We start from the raw sequence: 7,430 nt of genomic DNA on the forward strand, positions 1-7,430 counted from the left end.
TAAATATTATTAAAAAGTGCGTGAACAACTTGTAAACCCATTGAGAGATACTATGAATGAAATTTTAAAAAACAGGTGAAGTCCCAGAAATATGGAAAGAGGCCTATATAACTCTCATACTGAAGCAGGATTCAGATATAACATTGGTTAAATATTATAGGCCTATATCATTACTGTACTAAATAATGATTGATTACAAATTATTTGTTTTTTTATAATCTATTTTTATTAATTTTTCCAATAAAAACACAATTATATCAAATCCATTATTTCGAATTATACAAATACATATCAATTAAACCGAATGTTATGCCAAATCATATCAAAAAATTTTGAGTTCCCATGCTTCAAAGTTTGGGGAATCCTCGCAACTGTTCACCCTGCCGTCTTTGTTCTAATGTCCAAATCGTCACTCAAAGTCCACAATAATCCCGATCTTTCCCCTACAGTCACTAAGATGTTTTCTTCTTTCATCCATTTTTTCCTCAGCTGCTGAAATAAGCATCAAACGAGATTTCACATATATTCGGTCTCCTGTGTGAGTTTTAATCAGTCCGGCCTCCCCATAAATCTTCTTTGTCTGGAGTGCGCTCCTGTTGCGTCGGTCTTTCAGCACAGAGCAGCGCCATCTTAGAAAACTCAGATTGTTTCCCTTTCTTCTCAAAGCTTTTTTAAACTAACGATCCTTGTAAAATTTACAGCTTTCCAGGCACAGGCACAGCCGTCACATTATGCACACACTCTTGATAAATTTATGGCTCTCCTTGCCCTATAGCTGAACTTAACTTCAGATCGCTGTTCAAATTCAAAGTGCGTCACACCTCGTAAATCCACCAAACGCTTCCAGGTGCACCCGACTGTCCAATTGGGGAGGACCCTCTCTTCAGCAGTTTTGCAGCTTCTAAAAATATGCTTAATATCAGTCCTCTAATTGTATAAAATCCATTTCTCACACAGGTAAACTTTATTTCTCATTTGTTCCAATCAAACTAGGACATCACGTTCGGGAAGGTATTAAATAACTCGTAGAGTGTATGATGAAAATAAAAAGTTTACTTCCCTTTTCGTTCCGTCCCAATCAATCTTTCTTCTAGATGAAATACTCCTTCACTCCTCTTACACAGCAGCGAAAATTCCTTGGCAGTAAACAGAGCTTCTGCCCCTCCTTTTGAAGCATGTCCATGAATTTAAATCCAATTATCTTCTTTAATCATGGAGATCCCGCTACACAGGTGGCGTCCGGGAGTTCTGACTCCCCATGAGTGCTCTCGGCCCAGGCCCCCCCACCCCTGAACGATCGGGGTGGGTTTAGGGGCATCTGCAGGCCAGCGGCCCCCCTCCGTAAAACCCGGAGGGGTGGGGAGGCTGCCATTTACTCCCCTAGCAGCCACTGAATTCCTCATGAAGGTCGGAGGGATGGAACAAGGGTCAGCCATTCCTGCGAGCGGAAGCGGAACTTGATTACAAATTATTTGTATTTGTGTTGGCAAATAGATTGAAAAATGTTTTAAAAGGATCAAGCTGGATTCCTTCCAGGAAGGCAAATTAAAGATAATATTAGAAATGAGTTGAATATTATTGAATACCTGGAAGTTAGAAATGAGAAGAAATCTGCCTTGATGTTTATAGATGCGGAGAAAGCATTTGATAATGTTTCTTGGGACTTCATGGAAAGGGTGATGGAGCAGATGGGTTTAGGTGTAAACTTTAATAGGGGGATACGAGCTGTTTACTCAGAGCAGAATGCAAACATAATCGTAAATTGAGTAATAACAAATAAATGTAATATACAAAAAGGAACCAGACAAGGTTGCCTGTTATCACCTTTATTGTTCATTATAGTCCTAGAAGTGCTGACTAGAAATATAATAAAAGATAAGGAAATAGTAGGGATAAAAGTAAAGAAGAGTGAACATAAAATGAAGGCCTTTGCAGATGATTTGGTAATTACGGTAGAAGATCCAAAAAGTTATCTCCCTAAAGTAATGGAAAAAAATCAAGAGTTTGGTCAAGTGGCAGGGTTTAAATTAAACAAAAGGAAGAAGAAGAAGAAGAAGAAGAAGAAGAAGAAGAAGAAGAAGAAGAAGAAGAAGAAGAAGAAGAAGAAGAAGAAAGAAAGAGAGTTTGGATTTGATATCCCGCTTTATCACTACCCAAAGGATTCTCAAAGCGGCTAACATTCTCCTTTCCTTTCCTCCCCCACAACAATCACTCTGTGAGGTGAGTGATTTTTTGAGTGACTCTAATTTTGTTAAATTGTGGGGTAGGGAACCCTCCCAGGGATTTGGGACTCCAGTTGCTCCTCAGGGATACTGGGTACAGACTCCAGTCTTGCTCCTCTAAAAAAGCATCTAAACATTTGAGGGTTTGTAGGAATGGTTTGCCAAGAATGGTCACATGACTGATCCCCTACGGGGGGAAAAGTTGGCACAAAAAGCCGAAAGACACAAAGCTGTTTCCCAATTACCTTTTCCTTAAATTGGCGACATTCAAACATTTATTGAGGTTGCTTCTTTTCCTGAATATCATCCATATGAAGAATCTTTTTAAAAGGGTTCAACAACCTTGGACCATAGGCACTATTAGGGTTGCCACATGAACATAAGTGTGCATAGAACAATTTATTAAACTGTTTAACATGTACATATGGACTCTCTTTAAGGGCAGGGGGATGCTAACTCTTGCCCTACCAGACTCCTTCTCCAAGATCTTGTAGCTGAGCCAGCGTATATTGTTCTCAATATGTATATTGTTCTCAGTACAGTCATACCTCAGGATACGTCCACTTCATGTTGTGTCTTTTCAGGTTACAGACGCGCCAAACCTGGAAGTCCCGGAACGGGTTACTTCTGGGTTTGGCGTGCCTGTGACCTGTGCGCATGTGCAAAAGTGCTAAATCACGCTTTGCGCATGCGCAGAAGCACCACATTGCGTCATGCACATGTGCAGATGCGGCGCTTCATGTTGTGGCCCTTTCATGTTGTGAACAGGCCGCTGGAACGGGTCCCGTTTGCAACATGAGGTACCACTGTACTGAGAAAAACTCCCTGTGGTTATGAGACCATGACGGCATCAGTGTGAGTGTGATTTCCATAATCAGAAGCAGCAGAACATAGCTCAATTCCCATTGTAAGCATAAGATTGGGTGTGTTTCTCTCTCTGTGTTATGCCATGCTCCCCACGGCAGCCATTTTTCATTATGCCGTACCCCCTAGCAGCCATTTAGTGTAGTGTCATATCATAGCCCCTCCAGGGAAGCTATTTTATGACTGGTGCCCCAGCACTCTCTCAAAGTTCAGGATGTTCCCTCTGGTCCAAAATGGTCAGAGACCCCCGATTTAGAAAGATGCTTTTTGGTTTTATAAGCTCTTTATAAAATTGACTATCTTGTCCAGCCCTCTTTTACCAGAAGGGAAATTCAACCAGTCTCTGTCGAAGAAGCTTAGAATCCCATGGAACCCACTTTCAATGTGGTACCAAGTCACTGCTATGCCATTGTCCTCCAGTCTTTTCTTGTAGAGTAATCCATCATCTCTCAGGACATCATATTCACAGGTCACAATGCAGGTCTCAGGAAGCAGGCGGACAATGGCATCGTCGGCAAGAAGGGGCGAACACTCTGAAGAACTCAGAACCTTCACTTTGTTGTAGACTTCATCATCACAGGGAACTGTCGCTAGGGGCTTGTAGCCTCTGGTTTTAAATTCGCTCGGGATGTTTTCTGCACTCAGCCATTTCTTATACTGCAATTTCAGGTTCACCGGAACATGAGAGCCTTCCAAAATATCTTCGAGGAGTGAAGCTTCTCCATTCACGTGTTGCAAGATGTAAAAAGCAGCCCGTTCCCTGAATAAAATGGGCACGGCGTGGTTTTGCTGGTATGAAGGCAAGTTGAAGTCTACAGCCTGGAGGCCTGGGTAAATGAGGATCTGTGCACGCACTTTTGCAAGGCCTGGTCTATTCACTAAACTCTGGGAGATAGCGGCAGCCAGGCAGCCGCCTGCGCTGTCACCAGCAATGATGACACAGGTGTTGTCCACACCATAGTCTTCTGCAGTCTCTAGGAAGTGGGTGGTGGCAGCAAGGCAGTCGTTGAGAGGGGCTGGATACTTGTGCTCAGGAGCCAGACGGTACCTAAAGCAAAATCAATCCACAGTAAATCATCCCCATCTGAGATTGTGTATGATGCTGCTGCTTTTGAATGATCAAATAGTGGCCAGTCCCCATAGGGTGAAAGGCAGGAAGCCCACCAGCAGGTGGAGCCAGAGCCATTGACAGACAACTACCACTAATTCTACTCTTTCCCTTTATCTCCTCTCTGCTCTTCTTCAGGAGCAATGCTGAGATTAAGGAGGAAGCAGACAAACCATACAAATATATTCTACCCTACATCCCAAAGAAGCTAAGGGCGGCCAGCACACAAATGAAAAAAGTAATTAAAACAGGCATAGGCAACCTTGGCTCTCCAGATGTTTTGGAACTACAGCTCCCACGATCCCTGACCACTGGCCCTGTTAGCTAGGGATTATGGGAGTTGTAGTTCCAAAACATCTGGAGAGGCAAGGGTGCCTATGCCTGAACTAAAACATCGTAAGAGCAGGTGCAATACAGATGCAGACTGTAAAATAGATCTCAAAAGGCTTGTTGCAGGAGGAGTATCTTCACAGCACCTATAATATTTAACAGGAGGAGGTAGATGCCACAATACCAATGACCTGCTTCCTACATTGTGTGGAATGGACCTCCTGATATGATGGTATTGGGTTGGAAATAATAAGGCAGCAGGGCTTGGAGGAATCAAGACCGAGGTTGGTGGTGAAGGGCCCCATTTCCCCCTATATGCCATTTAGGCACATGGGCTTACCCTCCATGGCAGTGGCATAGCATGGGAGGGGGCCACAGGGGCAGTGACATGGATGCTATTAGGCAGTTGAATGCTCTGTTTCCCTCCTTCCCACTCCATTGCTCTGCATGGCCCTAGGCGCTGGCAACCCACGCTACACCACTGCTCCATGGGCAGGCAGACTTGGAAGTTGGTCCACAAAGGGAATGTTCTCCTTGGGCTGCAAAGGGCGCCCTTTCCCTGAGGTGAGCAATGCTGAGCTGCTCTTAACATTTTGCCATGCTGTGGTTGAGTAAATGCTCTATCACAACCATGGGGGGCTGGGGGCTGGGTGGGGCGGAATACATTGACTTACTCCACAGACACAACCACAGATTCACTCTCTCGGGCCAAATAGTGGCAGATATTTTCATGGGTTTCTGAAACGAAAATATTCCCAGAGTTATCCATGTATTTATTCATTAGTGAGATGTGATGATTTGCTTATGTACCTCCCAGGTGCAACAGTTAATGAGAAGAACCTCATCACCACCAAAAATATATTTCAACAAAATTAACAGAGAACAAACTCCCTGAGGATGTTATCACACTATATTCATTTGACAAAATAGAGAAAATAAATATGTTTTTCCCCATGATAAGAAAGAGAGGGAGGGAGGCACAGATCCCATCACGGCCTGCCCCAGTCAGACTCCATCCCCTTTGGCCAACAGTGAGTGGATGGGAGAATGGTAAAATTGTAGAATTGCATTATTGTAAACCATATAAATATATAAATCCCAAGCCTACAGTTTCTTCTAGTTCCAAAATGCAGATCTCTGCCCCGCCTCCCAAAATATTTTTGTCCATTAGTTTCCAGTGACTGAGGGAAGAACAGAGACGTAAAGTGGGATAAATTAGCAAGTTAATTACAGGTGAAACTCAGAAAATTTGAATATCATCGAAAAGTGCATTTATTTCAGTAACGCAACTTAAAAGGTGAAACCAATATATGAGATAGGTGTTGTAATTGTAATTATTTGTCAATTATAAATGGAATGCAATTAATGAAATGTAATAGTGATGTTTATTTTTGCTTAATTTTGCATTATTGTAACTATTTGTTTTAATACTGTGGAATTTCCAAAAGAAAGCATTTGTAAAAATTAAAAGAAAAATAAAAAATAAAAAGTTGCATTATTGAAATAAATGCACTTTTCAACGATATTCAAATTTTCCGAGTTTCACGTGTACAAGGGGAACTAATAAATAAATATAACCCCACTGAAAAGTGGTCCAAGATGCAGAGCTCCAGCCTTATACTGGAAAGTCTCTTCAAAAAGATTTCAATGTTTTTCCTCTAGAGCCCATGAGGACTAGAAGGTTAATGTTTATTCTCTAAAGCTAGGATGGGGAACCTTTGGTCCTCCAGATTTTGCTGGACTCATCACCTTTGGTAAGGCAAGCTGGGGCTGACGGGAGTTAGAGTTCAGCAACATCAAGAGAGTTAAAGGTTTCCCACCCATGCAGTGTTTCTGCAACTCCCAGCTCATCCAACAACAGCTAGAGTCCCAAGTTTGAGAAACACTATCTCACAAGGTTGTTGAGAGGATATAATTGAGGATATAATTGTGGGGAGAATTGTGCAGGTCAACTTGAGCTTGTTGGAGGGATGGTGGGATAAGAAACGAAACGAAACAAAACAAAACAAAACAAAACAAAACAAAACAGCAGCAGCAGCAACAACAACAACGATGCACAGAAATCAACAACTACTTTGAAACTTGTCAATAAATGATAGCTGCAGCACCTAGGATTGTTGTTAAGGCACATCCTGACTTCAGAAAGTCCCCTTTGGCTTGAGATTATTTTGGGGGTGGGATACTTTGGTGTTGGTAGATGGCTGATGACTTTGAGGAGAAACCTTATTATGAACTGGGTCTTATTTCAGAGGAGATCTCTCTGCAAATGCTCTGTGCATATGTGTTACCCCCACTTCATTCAGACATTGACGCAGATTAAGTTTGGGCATAACTCACGGATGCTTCTGAACACCCAGCCGCCTCCATGAAAGAACACGACCCCCCTCCTTCGGCCAGCAGAGGGAGCCTTCGGTTGGTAAATCCAGACAGGCACATGCTTAAACTTTGTGTCTTTAATGAAGAGTGTGTTTTCTTTCCCCAGTTTCCGGCTGTTTCGCACAAACTGCACAAACTGGATTTGTGTGCAGATATGTAGGTTTTCCAAGATCCTTCCCTTTTGAGAGTGGGACAGGGAGAAGAAACAAAAGTCATATAGGAATTCATTCATGGCAAGTTCATCCGAGCAACTATTTAGATGTTCAAAATCTAAGAATCAAAGTGCTACCCAGCTTGGATGAAACCTACCTAAAACAGCTGGGGCATGAGAACAGGGGAAATCATTTCAGAATTATAACATTATGGGTTATGAGGTGGACATGTCAGATTTACATATAAGCTAAACAAGCTATAGCTGAGGGCCCCACTCTTTTGGAGGGGCCCAAAAATATAAAGGAAAAAAAACCCTGGATGTACAGTGGTACCTCAGTTTAAGGACGCAATTGGTTCTGGGGAGCCGTTCGCTCCCC

General features: G+C 42.6%; 1 pseudogene across 1 annotated transcript; it reads right to left on the minus strand.

The window, feature by feature from the left end:
• Window positions 1-2,479: 2,479 nt before the first annotated feature.
• On the minus strand, window positions 2,480-7,132 carry LOC118086123 (arylacetamide deacetylase-like 3 pseudogene; annotated as a pseudogene). Its single transcript, XR_015950326.1, has 3 exons — window positions 6,862-7,132; window positions 5,199-5,262; window positions 2,480-4,134 (listed from the first exon to the last, which is right to left on the minus strand). The product of XR_015950326.1 is annotated as an arylacetamide deacetylase-like 3 pseudogene (transcript).
• Between the last annotated feature and the right edge of the window lie 298 nt (window positions 7,133-7,430).

The sequence above is a fragment of the Zootoca vivipara genome, chromosome 6 (genome assembly GCF_965207765.1).
Source record: "Zootoca vivipara chromosome 6, rZooViv2.hap1.1, whole genome shotgun sequence".
Classification (NCBI taxonomy): Eukaryota; Metazoa; Chordata; class Lepidosauria; order Squamata; family Lacertidae; genus Zootoca; species Zootoca vivipara.